Source organism: Lolium rigidum, chromosome 7, assembly GCF_022539505.1.
Source record: "Lolium rigidum isolate FL_2022 chromosome 7, APGP_CSIRO_Lrig_0.1, whole genome shotgun sequence".
Classification (NCBI taxonomy): Eukaryota; Viridiplantae; Streptophyta; class Magnoliopsida; order Poales; family Poaceae; genus Lolium; species Lolium rigidum.
In genome coordinates this window covers 306,243,327-306,266,467 of record NC_061514.1, presented here as the reverse complement: position 1 = coordinate 306,266,467, position 23,141 = coordinate 306,243,327, and positions in this window count along the sequence as shown.

Sequence of the window (23,141 nt, the reverse complement as noted above, 5' to 3'; positions counted from 1 at the left end):
TTTTTCTTTTTTTGAAATTAATGGCAACTGATTTGATTTCTGTAATCTCTCCACTATCCCTGTATAGCTGGTGTAATCCATGGATTTAGGAGGTTAGGTTACGCACGCTGCACATGAACTACTCTACAAATAGTCAAATATGCGATCCGTAGACGTAAGAGGTTCCTCGTCCGGGAGAGGGGAGGGGCAGTACGAGCCGGACTCGGACTCAGAACCCCAAATCCACCGTGTCCGATCGGGAGTCGAAGAAAAGCCATGGGGTTCGAGTCTATAAAGTTGAGCACACGGCCGAGCTGACTGCTGAGCAAGTCGATTGTAACCAAGTTTGCTCCAACAAAAGGAAGGAAGCTCGCACAGTACTTGGATTGTAATTAACCAAGTTAGCGTCTCCAGATCTTTGACCTCCTGGACGGGACGGAAGCGATGGATCAACACGCCGACGCCGTAGCAGTACGTGGTGAAGTCAAGGCCGAGCGGACGACGACGGTGGCGGCGCCGGTCGGCGGGACGAAGAGAGGACACGAGCGGGACGAGGAGAGACCTGACATGATCTGGGAGCAGCGGCGCAAGGGCAACTTCTGGGAGGACGGTGCGGATGATTATTCGGTCGTCGACCTGACGACAATGGCGGCGGTCGGGTCGAAGAGAAGCTTCTACCAGCAGGAGAAGTCGGACGACGTGATTTTTGAGAAGCGGTACAAGTGCAACTACTGGGAGGACCCCGCCTACGCGCGGAGGCTAGAGCGCTGGAGTTCGCGTATGTCCATGATGGCCGCTCTCGACAACGACGCCGAGCGCTTCTTGCACGAGGTGGCTGCCTGGAACGCAGCCCCGTGAGCGTGAGGCATCCGCGCACTAATGACTCCGGCTAAGGATGGCAATTTTATCCATGGATTCGGGTATCCACGGATATCCGGCCCAATGGGCATGGGTATGGTGGGCTGATTATACCCACGGATTTCATGGGGCGGATATCGAATAACTCATGGGGCGGGCATGGATAGAGGTTTTGCCTCATGGATATCCAATAGATATCCAGCTGACATGAGGGTCCCACATGTCAGTGAGACATAGGATTTTACCTAGGCTTAGCTGCCATTCTCTTGAGGCCAAAATCACCAAAGGCCCGCTAAGTCACGTAACCCTACATTCATGGCCTCCCCCTCTGAGGGAGGGCTTGGTCGGCGGTCCCCCCTTCCACCTCTCCGGCTCTGCTCCGCCTAGGAGACGGACCGGCGGGCAGTGGGCTTGCTCTCATCCCATCTCCCTTTCTCTTCTTCCTATATATTCATCGCCCACATAATTAGTGCTGAAATGTTACAGAAATATTGTCGAAATGCTAATAAAGTGGTGTTGTTACGCTCTAATATGTTATGTTCATGTACATAGTGCGTAAACACATGGATATACATGGATATCTGGATATCCGGTGGATTTGGATTTGGAGCGACAACCATGCCCATGGATAGTTTCGTGGGCGGGGCAGAGCGAGCTTGGTGGATTTGGGCATGGATCTGGTTTTGGCATATCCGTCCAAACCCGCTCCATTGCCATCCGCAACTCCGGCGATCAATGACTCGCAGAAGAACTACAACATGGCACGCTGGTGCTGCTCACGGCCGGCACTGTGCGGGAATCGCCAGGTGAGCTCGGTAGCGCAGCGGGCGGGACGGGCTGTTGCCTGTAGGGGAGGATGCTACTTCGATTTCGGGTCAATAGCTCCTATGCGACGTCTTTCCTCGTTAATGGAAAGAAAACGATGTTGCTCGTAGGAATAGCCCCCATGCGATACTCATTACGATGATGACGTGCGCCAACGCAGACAGACGATGTCGAGCTCCTCTTCCGCCTCCCAGCTCAAATGGCCACGCTATGGTCCAGTGCCATTGGGCAGCTGCCCTGACTGCCCACAGACTGCGTCCCGGAAGAGGCTGGTCACCATGAGCGACAAGAATGGCAACGCCGGGCGTGAGTTTGTCAAATGCGAGAGCAAAGCAGAGCCAGAGAAGGTGGGATCTGAGTTTCCCCTCTACCAATTTCGTTTGTTTTTCCTCAATTTTGTGTTTTCATCCGATTTGGCAATTAGAGTTTTTTTTAGGATCTGGCGAAATGCACGCATTTTGAGTGGATTAATGAGTACATCAGTAGGATTAAGATGGAGGGCGCAACCCTGGGGTTCAATTTGCCGTCGACGGTGGAGCAATTGGGATCTGCTGTTACGGTGGGGAAATCGAAAGGGGTTGAGGAAGAGATGGCGGTGAAGGAGTTGAAGAAGATCAACAAGTAGCTAGTGAAACTTGTCAATTTGAAAAAGCAGGATAATTTGATGGCCGGGCTATTTTATTTTTGTGTAATTTCTCTCAGCTTTGTTTATCTCTTGATCATTAGCCGTTAGACATGCTTTGTAATCAGTAATGAGATTGATCTTATGCTTTGTAATCAGTGTTCAATCAAATACAATAACAGTTTGGCAAAACTACCATATTGTTCAGGTCGCTCGTGCAGAGTTTGCAAAGTTCAGTTAAATGAAAAAAAAACGATGAAGGTTCTAGGAAAGGCCAGGCCCAATAGTGCGTTTCCAGACCCAATACGGTCGCTTCTTATAAGTGTTTGTAATAGTGGTTCAAATTTGAATTTGAATTTGAATTTGAATATGAATTTGTAATATTACTGAGTATTTTTATAAGTGTTTTTAGTGGAAGGTAGTACTCCCTCCGTTCCTTGATGTATAGTTTTTTCGAAAAAAGCTCCAAAATATAAGGTGTACTGCGTAAAACCACTCAGTTGAACTTAGCTCATGCAAACTCCTCTATTTAGGGGTAATCTTACCCAAAACTCGTGTAAGTTGCCCTCAATGTGCGTTTTCTTAATTTCCGTGCCAAGAACTATACACCCTATATTTAGGATCAGAGAGAGTAGTACTGCGCATTTGAAATTGTCATAAAACAAGGAAATAGATAAAAAAATACATTAAAATAGATAAAAAATATTAAAACACTAATAATAGTAGCATTACGATATATAGTGTCCTGTCACGACACGAACACGTACATAGTAGGCTTGTTACACATAGATAAAACACATAAAAATATAAAAATAGTACGGGGTTGGCCCACCCCAAACCCTAGCTAGCTATGGCGTCGATCCGGCGGCCATCCTCGCCGCTGGGAGGCTGGCCTACTGCCCCCCGCCTTTCGCCGCCACCCTGTTGTGATCCAGTCCTCCCTCCTTGCTGCTATCTGGGCGTTGCTGAGAGCGATATAACACTCCTCCCGGAAGCGTGCCTCCCGGCGAGCCTCCCTTTACCGGCGAGCCTCCGCCTCGACGCGCTTCTTCTTCGCCGCCTCCCGCCGCTCCTCACGAGCTTCTTTGCAAGCCTCCGGGCGTAACTGCTCCTCCGACAACTTGTCGGTGGGGGGGGGGGGGATGAAGACGCCGTTCGGCTCGGGGTTGTGGACGAAGACGTCGGCTAACTCCTCCTTGGGGGAGTCGGAGTCAGAGAGGTTGGCGGTGCGTCGCCCACCTCCACCCCGCCCGCGTCGGGCTCGCTTCTTCGGTGGCGAGGGCGGCAACTGCTCATACCAGTGTTTCTTGTTAGGGTGGTTGTCCTCGTCGCTGACCTCGTCGGAGGAGCTACTGAAGGGTGGGTGGTACGACATGGTGGCGGGCTGGCTAGGCTTGGCTTTATGAAGAAGAAGAGGAAGTTGAGGCGCACTATTTATTTACCCGGGGCGAGGAAGTTGAGGCGTAGTGATTTAATGGGGTGAGATGAAGCCGGTTGATGAAGCTACATGGGAAAGCGTAGGAAGTAAATGGTAACGTGTGCTAGGCAATGGCAGCCGCGTGCTCTACGATGCGCTGCGTGCGATCAGGGAGATCAATGCGTTGACTAAAAAATAGCTCCGATGCGACGTCCCATGCATGCATGCGTGCATTGCATGGCTGGCCTTCTTTCCTCTGCATCGACATGATGCTCTCCTCCGCGTCGACACAACGGACCGACGAGTGTTTCCTTTCCATGGTATTAATTGGACGTGCATCTTCCCTCTTAACTTGATGCCATGTCAGTCCATAGATTTAAAATTAGTCGCTAGTTATTGCCGCTCCTAAGCGAAGGGAAAAACAAAATAAAAGGGGAGAAAATTATGGCGCAATTAAGGGCATGAAAAATGGTTGATAAGACCGTCTTATTTTAACCCTGCCATGTTATGTTGATATAACAACAAAACATTATATACCACCCTAAGTGGGTTTAGGGCTTAGGGTTTAGGGTTTAGGCTTAGGGTTTATCCTATGTGGCAATGCTAAGATATCACCATTGTACATGCCCTAAGTCGGTTTAGGGCTTAGGGTTAGGGTTTAGGGTTTAGAGTTTAGGGTTTAGGTTTAGGGCTTAGGGCTTAGGGTTTAGGGTTTAGGGTCTAGGTTTAGGCTTAGGGTTTAGGCTTAGGGTTTATCCTACATGGCAGTGCTAAGATATCACCATTGTACATGCCCTAAGTGGTATCACCAAAATATAACCATTGTTGCTAAGAGATGATTAATTATCGTACGTGGCATCGCCAAAATATAACCATTGTACATGCCCTAAGAGATTTAATGTCTCTCACCGAATTCTAGCCGACGTGTTGCGAGCAGCACATGCATGGCAGGTCTAGACGGGCCCGTGAGCTAGGTGTTGATGCGGCGACAGCCAGCTGGCATTTCCCTGTCTCTCACGAGCTGTACTCGAAGCGCTGGGAGAATCAAAAGAAGCCAATCACGTGGAAGAACGGGTGCTGCCGCGGATCAGGCATGATTCCTTCTAGAAGCCATGATCGGACGGCTGAGGCTGCCTCAATCAATGGTGTACGCTGCAAGCCGAGCTTCCCACGGATCGGGCTGACATTGGTGCCCTCGGGTCCTTAGTTGTACTCAGTTTTCCCCAGCATCTTAGTTTTTCCTCAGTTTTCCCCAAGCCCTTAAGTTTGACTACATTTCAAATGAGCCTAGAAAATTCAAAAAAAAAAATCAGAAAAATGTGAAACCAACTCTGATAGTCTTCTTATGTCATATACTAACCATATAAAATGATAAACAAGGTGTTCATGGCATTAAACAAAAAAATCATGTAAGGAATGTCATATCTCCAACAGTGTCGTATGAAGTATAAGGATTGAAGAGAAGGTTTTGAACTTTGAATCATGAAATTGAACAAAAATTGGGGAATAGCTTCATTTTGGAGTAAGTAAGAAGGATCCTGATGGCGTGTAACTCACACGTTCGTTGGGAACCCCAAGAGGAAGGTATGATGTGCACAGCAGCAAGTTTTCCCTCAGAAAGAAACCAAGGTTTATCGAACCAGGAGGAGCCAAGAAGCACGTTGAAGGTTGATGGCGGCGGGATGTAGTGCGGCGCAACACCGGGAATTCCGGCGCCAACGTGGAACCCGCACAACACAACCAAAGTACTTTGTCCCAACGAAACGGTGAGGTTGTCAATCTCACCGGCTTGCTGTAACAAAGGATTAACCGTATTGTGTGGAAGATGATTGTTTGCGAGAAAACAGTAAAACAAGTATTGCGAGTAGATTGTATTTCAAGTAAAGAGAATTGGACCGGGGTCCACAGTTCACTAGAGGTGTCTCTCCCATAAGACAAACAACATGTTGGGTGAACAAATTACAGCTTGGGCAATTGACAAATAAAGAGGGCATGACCATGCACATACATATCATGATGAGTATAGTGAGATTTAATTGGGCATTACGACAAAGTACATAGACCGCCATCCAACCGCATCTATGCCTAAAAAGTCCACCTTCGAGGTTATCATCCGAACCCCCTCCAAGTATTAAGTTGCAAAGCAACGGACAATTGCATTAAGTATGGTGCGTAATGTAATCAACAACTACATCCTTAGACATAGCATCAATGTTTTATCCCTAGTGGCAACAACGACAACACAACCTTAGAACTTTCATCACATCGTCCCGGTGTCAATGCAGGCATGAACCCACTATCGAGCATAAATACTCCCTCTTGGAGTTACAAGCATCTACTTGGCCAGAGCATCTACTAGTAACGGAGAGCATGCAAGATCATAAACAACACATAGATATAACTTTGATAATCAACATAACAAGTATTCTCTATTCATCGGATCCCAACAAACGCAACATATAGAATTACATATAGATGATCTTGATCATGTTAGGCAGCTCACAAGATCCGATAATGATAGCACAATGGGGAGAAGACAACCATCTAGCTACTGCTATGGACCCATAGTCCAGGGGTAGACTACTCACACATCACACCGGAGGCGACCATGGCGGCGTAGAGTCCTCCGGGAGATGATTCCCCTCTCCGGCAGGGTGCCGGAGGCGATCTCCGGATCCCCGAGATGGGATCGGCGTTGGCGGCGTCTCTGGAAGGTTTTCCGTATCGTGGCTCTCGGTACTGGGGGTTTCGTCACGGAGGCTTTAAGTAGGCGGAAGGGCAAGTCAGGAGGGGGCACAGGGGCCCCACACCATAGGCCGGCGCGGCCAAGGGGGGGCCGCGCCGCCCTAGGGTTTGGGCACCCTGTGGCCCCACTTCGTTTCGTCTTCGGACTTCTGGAAGCTTCGTGGCAAAATAGGCCCCTGGGCGTTGATTTCGTCCAATTCCGGAATATTTCCTTACTAGGATTTCTGAAACCAAAAACAGCAGAAAACAAAGAATCGGCACTTCGGCATCTTGTTAATAGGTTAGTTCCGGAAAATGCACGAATATGACATAAAGTGTGCATAAAACATGTAGATAACATCAATAATGTGGCATGGAACATAAGAAATTATCGATACGTCGGAGACGTATCAGCATCCCCAAGCTTAGTTCTGCTCGTCCCGAGCGAGTAAAACGATAACACGGATAATTTCTGGAGTGACATGCCATCATAATCTTGATCATACTATTTGTAAAGCATATGTAGTGAATGCAGCGATCAAAACAATGTATATGACATGAGTAAACAAGTGAATCATAAAGCAAAGACTTTTCATGAATAGCACTTCAAGACAAGCATCAATTAAGTCTTGCATAAGAGTTAACTCATAAAGCAATAATTCAAAGTAAAGGAATTGAAGCAACACAAAAGAAGATTAAGTTTCAGCGGTTGCTTTCAACTTGTAACATGTATATCTCATGGATATTGTCAACATAGAGTAATATAATAAGTGCAATAAGCAAGTATGTAGGAATCAATGCACAGTTCACACAAGTGTTTGCTTCTTGAGGTGGAGAGAAATAGGTGAACTGACTCAACATTGAAGGTAAAAGAATGGTCCTCCATAGAGGAAAAGCATCGATTGCTATATTTGTGCTAGAGCTTTGATTTTGAAAACATGAAACAATTTTGTCAACGGTAGTAATAAAGCATATGTATCATGTAAATCATATCTTATAAGTTGCAAGCCTCATGCATAATGTACTAATAGTGCCCGCACCTTGTCCTAATTAGCTTGGACTACCGGATCATCACAATGCACATGTTTTTACCAAGTGTCACAAAGGGGTACCTCTATGCCGCCTGTACAAAGGTCTAAGGAGAAAGCTCGCATTGGATTTCTCGCTATTGATTATTCTTCAACTTAGACATCCATACCGGGACAACATAGACAACGGATAATGGACTCCTCTTTTATGCATAAGCATGTAACAACAATTAATAATTTTCTCATTTGAGATTGAGGATATATGTCCAAAACTGAAACTTCCACCATGGATCATGGCTTTAGTTAGCGGCCCAATGTTCTTCTCTAACAATATGCATGCTTAACCATAAGGTGGTAGATCTCTCTTACTTCAGACAAGACGGACATGCATAGCAACTCACATGAAATTCAACAAGAAATAGTTGATGGCGTCCCCAGTGAACATGGTTATCGCACAACAAGCAACTTAATAAGAGATAAATTGCATAATTACACATTCAATACCACAATAGTTTTTAAGCTATTTGTCCCATGAGCTATATATTGCAAAGGTGAATGATGGAATTTTAAAGGTAGCACTCAAGCAATTTACTTTGGAATGGCGGAAAATACCATGTAGTAGGTAGGTATAGTGGACACAAATGGCATAGTGGTTGGCTCAAGTATTTTGGATGCATGAGAAGTATTCCCTCTCGATACAAGGTTTAGGCTAGCAAGGCTTATTTGAAACAAACATAAGGATGAACCGGTGCAGCAAAACTCACATAAAAGACATATTGAAAACATTATAAGACTCTACACCGTCTTCCTTGTTGTTCAAACTCAATACTAGAAATTATCTAGACCTTAGAGAAACCAAATATGCAAACCAAATTTTAGCATGCTCTATGTATTTCTTCATTAATGGGTGCAAAGCATATGATGCAAAAGCTTAATCATGAGCACAACAATTGCCAAGTATCACATTACCCAAGACATTTATAGCAATTACTACCTGTATCATTTTCCAATTCCAACCATATAACAATTTAACGAAGAAGAAACTTCGCCATGAATACTATGAGTAGAAACCAAGGACATACTTGTCCATATGCTACAGCGGAGAGTGTGTCTCTCCCATAAAGTGAATGCTAGGATCCATTTTATTCAAACAAAACAAAAACAAAACAAACCGACGCTCCAAGCAAAGCACATAAGATGTGATGGAATAAAAATATAGTTTCAGGGGAGGAACCTGATAATGTTGTCGATGAAGAAGGGGATGCCTTGGGCATCCCCAAGCTTAGACGCTTGAGTCTTCCTAGAATATGCAGGGGTGAACCACCGGGGCATCCCCAAGCTTAGAGCTTTCACTCTCCTTGATCATATTGCATCATACTCCTCTCTTGATCCTTGAAAACTTCCTCCACACCAAACTCGAAACAACTCATTAGAGGGTTAGTGCACAGTAAAAATTAACATATTCAGAGGTGACACAATCATTCTTAACACTTCTGGACATTGCATAATGCTACTGGATATTAGTGGATCAAAGAAATTCATCCATCATAGCAAAAGAGGCAATGCGAAATAAAAGGCAGAATCTGTCAAAACAGAACAGTTCGTATTGACGAATTTTAAAATGGCACCAGACTTGCTCAAATGAAAATGATCAAATTGAATGAAAGTTGCGTACATATCTGAGGATCATGCACGTAAATTGGCTTAATTTTCTGAGCTACCTACAGGGAGGTGGACCCAGATTCGTGACAGCAAAGAAATCTGGAACTGCGCAGTAATCCAAATCTAGTACTTACTTTTCTATCAACGGCTTTACTTGGCACAACAAAACACAAAACTAAGATAAGGAGAGGTTGCTACAGTAGTAAACAACTTCCAAGACACAAAATAAAAACAAAGCATGGGTTGTCTCCCATAAGCGCTTTTCTTTAACGCCTTTCAGCTAGGCACAGAAAGTGTGTATCAAGTATTATCGGAGAGTGGTGTATCGTTATTATGAGCTCCCCCATCCGCAGTGGTACCAAGGGCTTTGTCAATTTTAGGCCTATAATAATACTTCTTTGGTTTAGGCACTTTAGAGACATACATAAACTTTTGCTCCTTACCCACATAAGCTTTCTCCTTATATTTAAGAGAAGAAAATGTTGAACCCAAGGTTCCCATAGCCTTTTCAAGTTCATCAATCCTATTGATTTGATCATCATGGACAACACAAGTTCCTAGGACACTAATTCTTTCATCAATTCCTCCTAAGGATTTATCAAGTAACATTTCCAATTCAGCTTCAATACTTGGAAATTTTTTCTCTATGGTTTCCAATTTTTTCATAACATCTTCAAGAGAGATTTCAGTTTTAACTTTATCAACAGGGGGTATTCCAAATAAACTCTCAATAATGCAACTAGCTTCTAATGCAGGAGTACTTAGGAAGTCACCTTTTGCGAGACTATCAAGAACATATCTATTCCAGCTAGAGATACCAACATAAAAATTCCTGAGTAAAATAATGGTGGAGTGTTTCTTAGTGCATCTACTATGGGCATCGCTAATTCTATACCAAGCATCTCTCAAACATTCTCCCCCTCGTTGCTTAAACGTACGAACTTCAACTTCAGGATTACTCATTTTAGTAGTAGTAAATAAAGCAAACTAGATAAAGTAAATGCAAGTAAACTAATTTTTTTTTGTGTTTTTGATATAGCAAACAAGATAGCAAATAGAGTAAAACTAGCAACTAATTTTTTTTGTATTTTGATTTAGTGCAGCAAACAAAGTAGTAAATAAAACTAAGCAAGACAAAAACAAAGTAAAGAGATTGAGAAGTGGAGACTCCCCTTGCGAGCGTGTCTTGATCCGCACCGGCAACGGCGCCGTAAATCTAGCTTGATGGCGTGTAACTCACACGTTCGTTGGGAACCCCAAGAGGAAGGTATGATGCGCACAGCAGCAAGTTTTCCCTCGAAAGAAACCAAGGTTTATCGAACCGGGAGGAGCCAAGAAGCACGTTGAAGGTTGATGGCGGCGGGATGTAGTGCGGCGCAACACCAGGGATTCCGGCGCCAACGTGGAACCCGCACAACACAACCAAAGTACTTTGTCCCAACGAAACAGTGAGGTTGTCAATCTCACCGGCTTGCTGTAACAAAGGATTAACCGTATTGTGTGGAAGATGATTGTTTGCGTGAAAACGGTAAAACAGTATTGCGAGTAGATTGTATTTCAGTAAAGAGAATTGGACCGGGGTCCACAGTTCACTAGAGGTGTCTCTCCCATAAGACAAACAACATGTTGGGTGAACAAATTACAGCTTGGGCAATTGACAAATAAAGAGGGCATGACCATGCACATACATATCATGATGAGTATAGTGAGATTTAATTGGGCATTACGACAAAGTACATAGACCGCCATCCAACCGCATCTATGCCTAAAAAGTCCACCTTCAGGTTATCATCCGAACCCCCTCCGGTATTAAGTTGCAAAGCAACAGACAATTGCATTAAGTATGGTGCGTAATGTAATCAACAACTACATCCTTAGACATAGCATCAATGTTTTATCCCTAGTGGCAACAAGCACAACACAACCTTAGAACTTTACGTCACTCGTCCCGTGTGTCAATGCAGGCATGAACCCACTATCGAGCATAAATACCCCCTCTTGGAGTTACAAGCATCTACTTGGCCAGAGCATCTACTAGTAACGGAGAGCATGCAAGATCATAAACAACACATAGATATAACTTTGATAATCAACATAACAAGTATTCTCTATTCATCGGATCCCAACAAACGCAACATATAGAATTACATATAGATGATCTTGATCATGTTAGGCAGCTCACAAGATCCGATAATGATAGCACAATGGGGAGAAGACAACCATCTAGCTACTCGCTATGGACCCATAGTCCAGGGGTAGACTACTCACACATCACACCGGAGGCGACCATGGCGGCGTAGAGTCCTCCGGGAGATGATTCCCCTCTCCGGCGAGGTGCCGGAGGCGATCTCCTGGATCCCCCGAGATGGGATCGGCGTTGGCGGCGTCTCCGGAAGGTTTTCCGTATCGTGGCTCTCGGTACTGGGGGTTTCGTCACGGAGGCTTTAAGTAGGCGGAAGGGCAAGTCAGGAGGGGGCACAGGGCCCCACACCATAGGCCGGCGCGGCCAGGGGGGGGCGCGCCGCCCTAGGGTTTGGGCACCCCGTGGCCCCACTTCGTTTCGTCTTCGGACTTCTGGAAGCTTCGTGGCAAAATAGGCCCCTGGGCGTTGATTTCGTCCAATTCCGAGAATATTTCCTTACTAGGATTTCTGAAACCAAAAACAGCGAAAACAAGCAATCGGCACTTCGGCATCTTGTTAATAGGTTAGTTCCAGAAAATGCACGAATATGACATAAAGTGTGCATAAAACATGTAGATAACATCAATAATGTGGCATGGAACATAAGAAATTATCGATACGTCGGAGACGTATCAGATCCAGGCTTAGTTTTCCATTTTCATGTTTGAAACTTGTTCAAATCATGGTCAAACCTTAGTTTGGCTTAAGTTTGACTAAAATTGAAATGAGGCTATAAAATTCAAAAAAAAATCATAAAAATGTGAAACCAACTCTCATAGTCTTCTTATGTCATATACTAACCATATAAAAGGATAAACAATGTGTTCATGTCAACACTCCCGTCCGAGCGTCTGCGAGGGGTTTCAAACTAGAGGGAGGGGAAAACTGAGTACAACTAACGAACCAGGGGCACGGAAATTTGAAATAAGGATATAAAATTCAAAAAGAATCAGAAAAATGTAAAACCAACTCGCATAGTCTTCTTATGTCATGTACTAACGATTCCTAAAATATAAGTTGATTTAGACAAGGTTGAAAAAAAGTTCTTAGGAATGGGATCGTTTACCCCCACCCCGGAGCCGTTTTTAAACACATCTTAGAGGCCGTTCTTGAAAATGGTCAAAATGAGTTTACTCTAGAAAATGAACAAGTTACAAAAAATTAGTGATGCAGAACAATCAAATAGCATTGCAACATCACTTATTTAGGAATGCCAAATTTCAAATTTGTCAAATTTGAATTTGAAATATTCATAATACAAATTACAAATCACACAAGTTTTCAAGAATCAAAGTAACAATACAATACATCACTTATTCTTGGCTTTTGATTTCTTCTTTTTCTTCGGCTTCGGCTTGCTTTTGCTTGTTTTTGGTTTTATACCAAGAATAGTGTCGAGGGTACTCCTCGGCAATGCCCTCCGTTTGGGGCTTAGGGTAGATGGAATCTTGTAGGCTGACACGAGACATCGGTTATCAAACAAGCGGGGGAGGTGATTTACCCAAGTTCGGGGCCCTCGATGAGGTAAAACCCTTACGTCCTGCTTGTCTGATCTTGATTATGAAAATATGGGGTTACAATGGGGTGCCGAAGGTTTCGGCTGTGATCTCGTCGAGAGGCTAAGTTCTGCAGGGACCTAGCTCTAGACTTATGGTGGCGAAAATTGCTAAGATTGCGTGTGTCTCCGGACGCCCCTCTCCTGGCCCTTATATAGGGAGCCAGGTCTCGAGAGATCTGTCCGGGTACGACTAGGTTACAAAGAGCCCTAGTTCTAGACTTTCCTTGTATTCTTCGTCTCTTCGTCTTGTTCTTCAAGGAATCTTCTTCGGCACCGACGTAGTAGTCCACCTTTCCATCGAGTGTCTTCATGGGCCTCCAGTTGGGACGTATAGGATAGGGCAATAACAGTTACCCGAAGGGTAATGCCCACGTCAGTATCCCCCGAGTGTCTAGCCGAAGATATTTCGGGTAGAGACTAAAGCATGCCTCCATCGAATGTTCTCCTCTCTTGATAAATCTTGTCCTTCTTGTAACAGCATCATCTCCTTCTTTCGGGTGCGCGTCCAGCGCTCCCGATGGGAGTAGCCCCTGAGTCTAGGTATGGATGCTTGCAACCGTGCGTAGACTCAAGTTGTGCCACTCGAATGTTTTCTTCGGCCGAAGCTTTCTACAGTTCTTCATAAGTCATCCGATACATTTATATCGGGGCTTCAAATTTTCAAGTAAGGTTTAATGCGTAAAGGATATCGAGTAATGTGTCCAGCTTTGCTGGTAACTACCGATGGAAAAACAACGCTACTCTACACAGAATCAAGTCCCCGGGCATGATCCTGGAGTGCAAAAAAGTTTGTCGGGTGCGCAATCGGCACTCCCGATGGGAGTAGCCGCCGAGTCTAGGCATGGGTGCTTGCTACCGGGTGCAGACTTGGGCCAAACGATTTGAATATTCCAACCTTTCTTCAGATATTCCTCTCACGCTCTTCCTTGCAAGAAAGTCTTCGAGTCCAAATTTATCGGATGCGCGTGCAGCGCTCCCGATGGGAGTAACCCCCGAGTCTAGACATGAATGCTTGCATACGTGTGTAGACTCAAGTCGATCCACCCGATGATTTTAACTTTTCTTCGGATGCTTCAAGCGGACTTTATGACATCACTGATGACGTAACCACTGTTGCAGTTTTGATTGACATGACGTGGCCTGACGGGCACATCCTACTTCTGCGCGGCTCTATTTTAGGAAATGACCACTACTTCCGCGCAGTTACCAAGGCGACTCCTCGATTTCTGCGCTCGATAATGAGAAGAGATCTCTTAAATAAATTGGAAGCAATGACACGTGCCCACTCAATCCTCAGACTTCCTTTTACTTTATAATCTCAAAGGGTAAATTCTCCTCTTTCCACCCTTCATCCTCGCACCCTTTCTTCCTCATTCATCCTTCTTGTTCACAAACACTGCGCCGCCGCTGTTTTCCAGATCTTCCTCAGATCTCATAATGGTGAAAAAGAAGAATCTTACTCTCGCCACCAGTGTTGTGAGTAGTGGCGCCACCACCAAGACTCCTCCAAACTCGTCGAGGAGAAGCGCATCAGATGCTCCTCCCCCAGCTCCAGCGCCGCCTACGCCAGAAAGCTCCACGGCTGGGCCTATGCCCGGCGATTGGCCAGTTTCTACCACTACAAAGCGCGATGAGAAGAGGGCCCGCAGCCTCGGAATAATTTCTTCCGACGAGGGGACGTTATTCTTACAGGTGCGACTTCGCGGCCCAATCCCCCTGCCGGTTTTACTGCGATGTTCTTATCCTTCTTGTATCGAGGTCTTTCGCTTCCTGCTCACAAATTTCTCCATCACCTCCTCCGCGTGTATGAGATCCAACTGTGGCAGTTGACTCCCAATTCAATCCTTCATCTTGCCATCTTTATCACCCTCTGTGAAGCATTCCTGGGCATTGAGCCCCACTTCGGTTTGTGGAAGAAAATTTTCTTCGTGAAAAGGTACAACTGTAGTGGTGGGTCTTTCGTCATCGGCGGAGTTGGGTTTGTCGTCCGTAAAGAGGTTAACTACTTTAACTTTCCAATGAAAGAATTCGTTCAAGGATGGAGGCTGAAGTGGTTTTATATCAAAGATTCATCACCAGCCGACACCCAGCTCCCCCAATTCTCCGATGTTCTGGAAGCCAAGCCCAAGAAGTCTTGGAAAAATATCCTTTCACCCGATGAAAAACCAACAGTCGATAGATTATTCGAGAGATTCCTTCGGATCAAGGAATCCGATGGCCAAACCATGATAGGTACTGAGGTAGCCGCTGTGTTCTTAAAGCGCCGAGTCCAGCCAATCATGTCCAGGGCCCATCCGATGTGGTTGTATTCTGGCCCCAAGGATGAAACCAGAGTAAACATTGCTGAGTTATCTGAGAAGGAGCTGCTTGATGAAGTCCGGCGCCTCACTCTTTTTAGCCAAGAAGACTCAATCCCATTAATATCTCCCCAACCGCCATTCGATGCTGACCACCTTCCAAGCGAGGTAAATCTTTTCCTTCGTGCTCTCGTTGACTTGTTTCTTTCGATCTTTTCAATTGCCATTATTCTTACTTGCTTATTTCGATAGATCCCTATAGCTCCGGAACGTTTGCAAGACCTGTCGAACGATGCTTCTGAGAGAAGGGGTTCTTCGGTCCCTGTAGAATCCCATACTGAAGGAAATGCAAACCCAAAAGATGGACATGATGATCCGATGAATCCTGAAGCTTCCTTCATCGATCCCCAATCCTCTGCTGATGATATAAATGACACAGCGGGGTCGAACCATGATGACGACGTTGATCGTGCCGCCTTTGTTGATGCAGCTACGGAGAAGGCCGACGCGCTGCCCTCAAAGAGATCATCCGGCGGTTTTACTGACGAAGACTATCTTTACGATTTGTAAGTCATTTCTCTAGGATTAGATTCTGATGATGTCCATCTGCATTCGATTTTCACTTAGTCAGTTTCTTACTCTTGTAGTGAAGAGGGTTTCATCGACCCTCCATCCAAGAAGGCTAAGACTTGCACCAACAAGCTGAATCTAGCAGCCTCCGAGGCTTCAACTCCTACCGCAGCCCCCTTGGCTCAAATTTCGACAGCTTCCTCTCTGTCCAAAGGAAAGGAGATTCCTTTGACTGCCGCAGCTACGACTTCTCCTCCTGATAAACCTGTAAGCCTTTTCTGCTTCAATAATATATACGTCTCCGGTAGCTCCCGAATGGGTCTTCAAAACTCTCTGACAGTTAATTCTCCGTTTAATAATAATCATCTTTTCTTATTTCCCCAGGATTTGCGAGCCGTTATCTCTTCACTGGAGGCATTCGCCTCCCAATATACTTCTCTTGAAGTTGACAAAGCCCGGCTGCAAAAAGAGGTCGGGTCTTCTTCTTCAAAGTTGGAGGGTGCAATAAAAATAGCTGCCGAGGCACGCCAGGAGGTTGATTCCTTAAAAGGATGAACTCGAGGGGCTGAAGAGAAAGCTGAAGGACGAAGAAACATCCAGGCTTGTTGCCGAAGCTCGGATGACCGAAAAGGATGATCTTCTTCGCCAGTCTACTTTGGCCTTGCTCAGTAATTCACATTTGGCTTTCTTTTTTATTTTTGCTTTATTGATTCAGTTTTTAGTTAGTGAACTCCTCCTTTTCGTTCCTTCCAGAGGCTGCCGACATCCCTGCTGAAGTTTTGGATAAAGTCCCGAACAATTCTCCGGCAAATGCTTTGTCACTAACCCTCGAGTCCCACAAGCTTGTTCAGGACCTTCTCCAGAAGGGTAAGGGAGCCATGGCGAGGATGCACTCGATGATCTTTCCCAAGATTGACCAGAACAAGACTTTGGGACAGCTGATCGATGCCTTTGCCATCAACACGAAGGAGGTTATCGAGGTATTCAAACGTACTTCGCGCACCTATGGTGCCCTCCTAGCTTTTCAGCTTATGATGGGTCACGGTTTCAAAGCCAATATTGAAGAAATGTCCAAGGAACTGCCGAAGGACTAAGATGGGCGATTTGTTGACTTGGGTGACTTTAAAACCTTAGCGCTTAAGTGTGCTCGCCAGCTTCTTGGGTTGGTCTCGGCAAAGAAATCGTCCGCTGGACCAAGCTTGTCGAACCAAACCCAGGCCCCTTGATTTCATTTTTGTAATTCTGCTTGATTGAAACAATTTCCTGTCATAAGACCTCTATGATTGTAACAAATTTCGTACTGGCAATGTGGCTAGTACCCTCCTGTTATAACACTTTTATTTGCATGCTCGCGATGGGAGTAAATTCCAGTGTTGAACCCATATAATCCATCATGCTTTTTAATAACTTTTTGCAGGTTTTTCCTGTGCTTTCATTTACCGATGATTCTTAGGGTGCTTGTTCTGAGAATGATCGACTCCAACGCATGAAGGATCGAATTGCTCAGATGGAAAAGGATATGCGTAGTACTTATGCTTTGCCTGCTATTATCAGGAAGAAGAACGAGCTTGCGGCTGACGCAGAGCGCTATGCTCTTGCTGAATTGCATAGAGCCACAGAAAGTTTGAACTGTAAGTGTCCTTACCTTCTTGCCCCTTATTTTTCATAAAAGGTATCTTCTCATCTTCCTTTGTTTCTCCTTCTAGTCATAGCTCTGAACCCAGCTGAGGAAAACAAGCATATCCATGAGCGCGTAAATGCGTTGACTCAATTATCATCTTTAGATGAAGTTTTCTGGAAGGACCAATCAAAGGCTTCTACTATCGCGAAGTTTCAAGATTGGGTTCAGCAGGTCCATCGATTCTTCGACAAGTGCTATAAAGGATTGAGAATAATCTGGAAGACAATGTTCCCTTTGAACGGGGTCCCTCCCACGTTGTTGACTTTAATGTCAAAATTCAGTAATACCAGGAAGATCCGAAGCTTGATTCGAGCACAACTTATCGCAGGAGCTAAAGCTGCATTTGCCCTTGTTCTTGTACGTCATCCCTCGGCAGACTTGATGACAATTGCTAATGCTGATGGGGATTTAGAGCCGCTTTACCCGAAGGTGGAGGTCCCTGCCGCCATCGTTATCGAAAGGCTTGAAGAATCCTCAGCAGCAGCCGAAGAAATAGAGGCTCCATAGGAATAGTTCAGAATTATACTCTTGTTGTAAAGAGAATGCCCCGATACTTGCTGCATCCGAATGTTCGGATGATTAAAGTTAAACTAATTTATCGGTAGGTGTATATATAAGTACCCCCTTTTTGGTAATGCCGTTGGCAAAATTTGAGGGAGTAAATCTTAATTACTCGCTTTACATATGTATTGTGATGTATACGTATGTTTGTCGGTAGCAATGTAGTGACCTCACTTTAAAAAGTGCAAGTCCCTTTGCCTTAGTGCTAGTCCCTGGATCGAACTGCTAGCACACACAGTTTAAGATGAAATACCAAGTAGCAAAGGTCTTCATTACAACCTAAGATCCAGCGAAAAAAAAAAGTTCGATACAACTTGCATAGCTCAAGGGCTAGCATAAACATAAATCAGAGTTCATCATCAAGCGGAAAGCAAATAGCATAGAGTCCTCTTCCTTCACGGATGCCACAGGCAGACATGTTGGGCAAAGACTCGTGATCCTAACATCTTCTTCGACGAGCTAGGGATACCGCAACATCAAATGTTGCAGCCCGAAGGAATCAATACATTTGGAATTGTATTGGCAAGGACATTTTTGTGGACTCAAAAAGCATCCTACACCTACGTGCACATCCGCGGGTAGAGCTCGAGTTCATTTTGCATAAAGCCAATTTTTCCCTATCATTTATCAAAACATTTTCTTTCAATCTAATTAGCAGTAACATTGGTAAAACCCCAATGTACCAAAATAACGAGTAGCATTGGTAAAGCCCCAATGTACCTTCCTACCCTTGTTCACCCATTCAAATTTTATTTAAGAAATTGGGATGAGGAGATCTTCGAACAAGGACTTGTCCAGTTCGCTCAAGTTGTCCATAACCGGGGACACGGCTAAGTACTTAGATTTTACACTCTCGAGAGGTTGTACACCTTTACCCACATGGCCAGGTCAATCCTTCTACCTCGATGCACATTTTGCTCAAAGGACAGGTGCACACCGTGGCCGAGACCTTCTGTGTGTAATCACCCGAACCATTCCCTAAGGGCCCCGTTCCACCTACAGTATCCCTCTACCACCACCTGACCCCTAGGATCCGGGTTCATACAACATACTTTGTCAAGCCAGAGCCATAGTAGCATGTGGTTGTACGTGAAGCTAATGAGCAAGATTTGTCTACAATCTCTTTAAGCCTGGGTGACTTTCCGCAAGTGTGCACTAGCACCAGGGTCTTGCCCCCCGATACAGCCACCCTCTCCATAACTCCACCATTCACCCAGGTAATTCATTAAACTTAGTTGTTTTTTCTTAACCTCTATCAAAACCTTTTTCCATGGCATAGCAGGTAACAACTAAATTTAATGGCGGCTAAGGGAGTCTAGGAGTGGTGTAGCTAAACTACTAGGATTTAATAGCAAGCAAAAAGCATAAACCCTAGACATGTCTACTATAAAAACACTACTGTGCAAGAATTTAAAACTGGGACTTTTGTGTGTGTCACTTGCCTTGGTGAGAGGACGAGTTGGTACAGTCTTCGCAGAAACACTCGTTGCAATCAGCACAAGCACAATCTACAAACAAAATTTTCACTCCATAAACACATAGCAACATATAGACAACCACAAATAAAATATGTATGCAATATGTGGATTAAACATGAACGACACACTTACCATGTTCTCTGGTTTTCAACTATATGCATGATGCCATGGCAAAATTTTAGTGTTGAATTAATAATTAAAAACATTTCCTATCATTAGAAAAGATCTACAACACTAAACTAATACTACAAGAGAAATGTATAGGTAACATTTTTATTTTCTAATGCTACTGTACATGCGGTTCAAATCTCTGCTAAATGCAAAAGGAATTACTTAAAAATATTTTGTAGAACTATTTATATGGCCAAAATACTCTATTTGAGTTTCTGCAAAAATTGTGTACAAATATGATGCAAAAGTGCAATATTATGTGTCTACTGTATTCTACACGTTTTTATGAATCCAGGGACATCTCATTTGTTAAATTTCGATAAACGGAACTAAAGATATGATTTTCTAAAGATTGGGGTATGTGCTGTCTTAATATCCGAAAATATAAACTGCTGTGACAAGTGACAGAATCTGGTTGGCCGGTACCCCTTGAGTAATTGATCTATTTTCAGCCTTACAATCTGGATCGTGTGGTTGCAAGGAGAATGAACAAAGAAGGAAAGAATAAACGTGGGCACACTCACGTACTAGACGGAGGTTACTGGAAATAGTAGATGTAGTCGACGTCGAGCCTCCTACGATTCCTGCTAATGATGAAGCAAATGAAGCCACTCGAAATCACGAGGCGAAATTGGTGACGGTCGTTGAAGTGCACTCGTTCGCTCGAAATCGCTCGCCGGAAAACTGTCCCGCGGTCGTACTCACGGATGAAGATGGCGCCGTCGTTGTGGTGCACCAAAAATCACGAAACAAAGTCTGAGAGATGCGCACGGAAGAAATAGGATGTTTGGAAGAAACTAGAGATCAAAAGATGGACCGTGCTCACCGCAATCGACGATTTACCGCGACGGTACTGCGGACATGCGAGGCAAAATTCAAGCAGCCTAGGGGCTCTCAGGATGTGCCGTTTCGGGGGAAATAGAGAGGAAAATCTGGAGCTTAAGTAGGAAGAAATTAATTGGGGAAGAAACTCCAGAAACAGAAAAACGTACGCAGTGATGCGTTGTGTCCGTTCGTGGCGAGAGCTTGATGATGATCCGACGTGGCGCTGGGTCCCACACATCAAGAAAAGAGAAAAGGAAACGCGGACGTGACCTGGTCTGCATCCTCGTTTGCTTTATCGTGGACGTGCTCTCACGTGGCTGGTGGCCTGATGCTCTCTTCCTTGTTTTTTTTTTCTTTACTTCTTTTCTTTTCTAATTTAGTATTTGGAAATTAATTTGAAAACCAAATTTAATTAAAAGTTACTCAAACTAAGTCAGAAAAATACAAATAAAATATTAGCGGAGTCCTTATTCAATGAAGAATATTTTGGAACCACTTTTAAATCATTGAGGAATTTGAATATGGCACATAGGCCTATATGGTTTTATTTGCATTTCTTCGGGTTTAAAGTTTCTTTATAAATTTGAATTTCGCTTAAATTTTTCCTAAGGAATGCAAAGATGCCATGATGCTTATGAATGCAATGCATGTTTTTGAAAACTCCATTTTTGGAAAATAGTATTAAGTAACACCCAATTTTTTATTTCATTGTAAATTTTAAATCAAGACAACCAACCGAGCTTAAATTTTATTTTTATTTCGCATTCTAAAACTTGGAAAATTTTGGGATGTGACAAGCAAATTATTGGAGTGATCAGCTTGTGTTGCAGGTTTTGCTAAACCCGTTGTATGTGCAACGTTTCTTTCAACCGATGCATGACTTGACAGCAGTTCCCGAATGAATCGGTGGAACTAAATCTGCCGATGACTCCGTCATTCTTTAGTACTTATGTAGTTTAAAGTACCAGTCATGGGTCGTTTTCGTACGTGGTTCATGATCCTTGCTATTTACGGCACTCTTTTAGGCATCTATAGCGAATGATGAAGAGCAAGATTCCCATCGATTTTGCATCATATCACCCGTAATTTCAGAGGCTTTTTTAGAGTGCAATCTCTGGGCGTATTTTCAATTAAACCAATGTTCGATGTGGTATACGAACAAAGTTCTTGATGATTTTGTTCGGGTGTCCCGAATTACTGCAATACTTCAGAGAAAAGAAACTTGAGTCTTCATTAATAAGAATAAGCGAGAACTAAGGGGCTAAAAAGGGGCCTATTGAAAGGAAAAAACTAAATATAATGCTCCTTTTTTCTTTGCATCACTTTTAGTAGGTCTTCCTAAACATACAACACGACTTGGAGGCGGAATTTCAGGTTGGACAACATGCTCTAAAGCAGCTTCAGTTTGCACTTGGTCCAAAACATCATCAGTTTCCACTTGGTCAAAAAGAACTTTAGTTTGCACATCCTCAAAAACAGATTCAGTTTGCACATCCTCGAAAATAGCATCAATTTGCACATCCTCCAAACCATCATCAATTTGGACATCCTCCAAACCAGCATCAATTTGGACATCCTCCAAAACAGGACATTGTTCTTCCAAACAGTCAGCACACTCCTCTTCTTTCTACACCCCCAATTGTTGCCTTTTTGGCTGGACAAAGTGGTTCAGTTACAAGAGGCTGAAACACACATTTCTTCCTGGAAAAATTTCATGCAATATGGTTAGTGATGTCTACATGTGCTTCTATTCTTGTAGACAGTGTTGGGCCTCCAAGAGCAGAGGTTTGTAGAACAGCAGCAAGTTTCCCTTAAGTGGATCACCCAAGGTTTATCGAACTCAGGGAGGACGAGGTCAAAGATATCCCTCTCAAACAACCCTGCAATCACGATACAAGAAGTCTCTTGTGTCCCCAACACACCTAATACACTTGTCAGATGTATAGGTGCACTAGTTCAGCGAAGAGATAGTAAAATACAAGTGGTATGAATGAATATGAGCAGTAGTAACGGTGCCAGAAAAGTGCTTGTTGGCGTGCAGTTGATGGTAGTAATATTGCAGGAGTGAAGATGCGATAAAACAAGAAACAAGCGATGTTTGCGGTATTGGAAACAAGGCCTAGGGATCATACTTTCACTAGTGGACACTCTCAACATTGATCACATAAATAAATAAGTTCTCTTCCTTTGTGCTACATATACTCTTGTTTGATAATGAACACCATTCGTTGTGTAAATAAACAAGTTCAAAAAGAGTTGAAGCAAAAGAGAGCATCAAAAAGCAAATTCAAAACACATTTAAGTCTAACATGCTTCCTATGCATAGGAATCTTGTAAATAAACAAGTTCATGAAGAGCAAAGTAACAAGCATAGGAAGATAAAACCAGTGTAACTTCAAAATTCTCAACACAAAGAGGGGAAACTTAATATTATTAAGATGCATATAGCCATGTTTCCCTCTCTCATAATAACTTTCAGTGGCATCATGAACAAACTCAACAATATAAGTATCACATAAAGCATTCTTATTCACATGCATAAAAGTATCATTACTCTCCACATAAGCATAATCAATTTTATTAGTTGTAGTGGGAGCAAATTCAACAAAGTAGCTATCATTATTATTCTCATCATCAAATATAGGAGGTATAGTATCATCATAATAAACTTTATCCTCCAAAGTAGGCGGCACCAGAAGACCA